The sequence below is a fragment of the Acyrthosiphon pisum genome, chromosome X (genome assembly GCF_005508785.2).
Source record: "Acyrthosiphon pisum isolate AL4f chromosome X, pea_aphid_22Mar2018_4r6ur, whole genome shotgun sequence".
Taxonomy (NCBI): domain Eukaryota; kingdom Metazoa; phylum Arthropoda; class Insecta; order Hemiptera; family Aphididae; genus Acyrthosiphon; species Acyrthosiphon pisum.
In genome coordinates, this window is record NC_042493.1 from 18,437,991 (window position 1) to 18,441,814 (window position 3,824).

The window sequence follows — 3,824 nt, forward strand, 5'->3', positions numbered from 1 at the left end:
TTGTTTAATAATTGGAATTCTAAAAATAATTCTTTTTTACGACTAGGTAAATATAGGCTTTACATTCACAATAACAATTATGTATAATAGCCATATAGGTCTGTTATTTAGTACTTGGTAACTATTCGTCATAACTTATACATACTTACATACCTACGTGGGGTGATTCATATAAAAAGTAAATTCTCAATACCTAGGTTATTTTAACATTGATTATAAATAGTGAATACTGATAATAATAATATTATTGATAAGTATTAAAAGATTTCTTCTCCAGATAAATATCCGACGAATTCAGCCAAACTCCAAACGTTTGAATATAATTTTATCATGGGGACATTTTTTTGTTTTATTAAATATTATGTTAATGTTATTCCAATAAATCATAGCATATTATCATATATAATATTAATATATTAACATTTCCTGAAAAATATTTTAATGAGACGTTTTTCATCTCTCCTAAAAAGTAACCAATAGGATATAATAATATTATGAATATGGAGTTATGACAATATATTGTGAATTAGGCCGAAGTCGGACTATTGACTTTCTTTATCACGTCATGGTCCTATTTTTAATAGTAAATAACAAGGAATTATCGAATCGATTCTAGGTGTAGGTATGTGTGTATGTACGATGTACCTATTATGACGCGACATTATACTATTTGAATATTTCTATAATGTGTATAGTCAGTGGCGGATCTATGGGGGGGGCGACGTGGCGATCACCCCCCCCTTGGGCTTTTTTTTTTTATTACACATTTATTTAATATTTTCGATATATAGATTTACACATTACGCAATAAATTTTTATAAATTAATAATTATTAATTATTATTATCTTTTTTTCTAGCATGTTTCATGATAACAATGATAACAATGTTATCAGACAATGACATGTTTATTTATACCATAGATTTATATTATTAATAATATAAATCTATGATTTATACATAGAAATTGTCTGCGATAGTGTGATTATTTTTCTCACTTTTATGATTATAATATTTGTAATTAGTAATTACTGTTTGGTGATTTTTATGAATATTGAATATTTCGGTTTTGTTTTAATTTGTTAAATTCATCGATCAGTATGAAACGAATAAGTGATTATTTTCGTAGTGACAAGGATTTACACAGTTCCCAAAAAAAAACAAAAATTGAAAATACCGATACTGGTAAGCACCATGATAGTATGATATTTATTATTATTAAAATTAAAAAGTAAAAAATTAGTAAAAATTACTATTTAGTGATTAACAATGCATTTTAATTTTTAGTACCATTAAATAAAAGTGGTGAAGAAGAGGTACTGCTGGTTAAAGAACATGAACCTACTGGTAAGTATCTATGGTATAATGTATTGCTCAATTTAATTTACTACTCACTGACTAATAAATAATAATGCATTTTAATTTTTAGTAACATTAAATAAAAGTGGTGAAGAAGAGGTACTGGTGGTTACAGAGCATGAACCTACTGGTAAGTATCTATGGTATAATGTATTGCTCAATTTAATTTACTACTTACTGACTAATAATGCATTTTAATTTTTAGTAACATTAAATAAAAGTGGTGAAGAAGAGGTACTGGTGGTTACAGAGCATGAACCTACTGGTAAGTATCTATGGTATAATGTATTGCTCAATTTAATTTACTACTTACTGACTAATAATGCATTTTAATTTTTAGTAACATTAAATAAAAGTGGTGAAGAAGAGGTGGTACTGCTGGTTAAAGAGCATGAACCTACTGGTAAGTATCTCTGGTATAATGTATTGCTCAATTTAATTTACTATTTAGTGACTAATAATGCATTTTAATTTTTAGTAACATTAAATAAAAGTGGTGAAGAAGGAGTATTGCCTGCAAAAGAACATGCATCTATTGGTGAGTATCTTATTATCATTAAACATAACATAATTTATCATAACTGATTTTTATTTTATTGTCTAGAATCTTTAGATATTGGAAATATAAGTAATGTTAAGTTAGATGACTATACAAAATATGCAATTCTAAATCGTAGTAACATACCAGATAAAGATTTTGTGTATCCATTCTCTACCCATCTTAAGCAAGGTAAAAATGAGAAACGATATGTAAAAAAAAACCATTTTGAAAAATATTGTTGGTTGGAGTATTCCAAGGCTAAGTCTGGTTTATTTTGTAAATATTGTATACTATTTTTGCCTAATTATAAATCTGGAAGGAGGGGTACAGAACAGTTAAAAAGATTAATTACTGAACCATTAGACCAATATTCAAAGTTATTGGGTAAACAAGGGTACTTAGAAGTTCATCAAAATAACATTTACCATAAAAATTGTGTTCAATTTGCATTTGACTTCAAAAAAAATTATTTGAATCTAGAGAACATAGTAGCAAACATGATTGATACCCAACGCATGAAAGAAATTAAAGAAAATCGTGAACGTTTAGTGCCTATAATTAAGTCAATATTGTTCCTAGGACGTCAAAATATTGCACTTAGGGGCCACAGGGATGATGGCCTTAGAAAAAAGATTTTATGGCCAAGAAAATCAAACTATAAAAATGCTAACATATCTAGTACCAAACAATTTAATTCAATGGTCTGAGACTAATAGTAGCTCAATTATTGTTAAATACATTAAAGATAAATATCCATTTTTTCAAGAGGTCAATAATGACTTATTAAATTCAGAACTTGAGTTATGGATACAAAAATGGAAAAAATCAGAGTTAAAAGGTAGGTAACAATCAAAAATGAATGTTAAGTTTTAAAAAATATTTAGCTTTGCAATTTATTTATTTTGTACATTTTAGGTGATATATTACCAAAAAATGTTTTTGATACTTTGGATGCATGTTGTGGGATAATCTTCCCAACAATTAAATCCTTAATTTCTATACTTGCTAGTTTGCCAATTAGTACTGCTTCCGCTGAACGCAGCTTTTCCACTTTGCGCAGGTTAGATAACTAATGATAAAAATAAAATTTTGCTTTTTAATTTAAGATGACAATATCTGCATCTAAATTCCAAAATGCTTTGCATGTTTGCTTATTTCTTTTTAATTTGTAGATTAAAAACATGGTTGAGATCGCGAATGGGCGAACATAGGCTGACTGGCTTGGCTTTATTGCACACGCATAAAGATATTATTGTAAACATAGAAGAAGTAATTAATAGATTTGCAAATGAAAAAAAAAGAAACGTACAATTATTATTATAATTATACCTATTTTTTAATAATACATTGTCATAGCTATTTAAAAGAAATAAAGGTACCTACAATTAATTTTAAGTGTTGTACTTCTTTTTCCATAAATTACTTACGGTCAAGTCTTCATTGCCGGGGCAACAGCAGGAAATGCTTTTTTTTTGGGGGGGGGGGGGGGGGGTTGAAAAAATGTATACTGATAATTTTATAGTATAAGGATTATAAAATTTGATCCGGATTGATATACGGATTTCTGGAGGTGGTGACCCCCTCCACCCACCAGGTTTGACCATGCTCATTGTACTTGTATATTACTCATGGATATTCCTATTCGAAATTCGCCCCCCCTTTAACCAAGCTTCAGATCCGCCCCTGACTGATACCTATAGGTGCGTATTTTAATCGACGTAGTTATATGTTGAAGTTTAATTGTTTGTCGACGTTGGTACATTTGTGTGTGTATTATACTTATTTTAACAGCTATAACAACATTACGATGTTCACGCGTCTGTTTATTACTCACCATATACGTCTATACATAACATTATATAGAATTTTTTAGTGTGCAGTAGCGGATAATACACTCTCATGATAATATGCCTTGTGTGGAAAGTG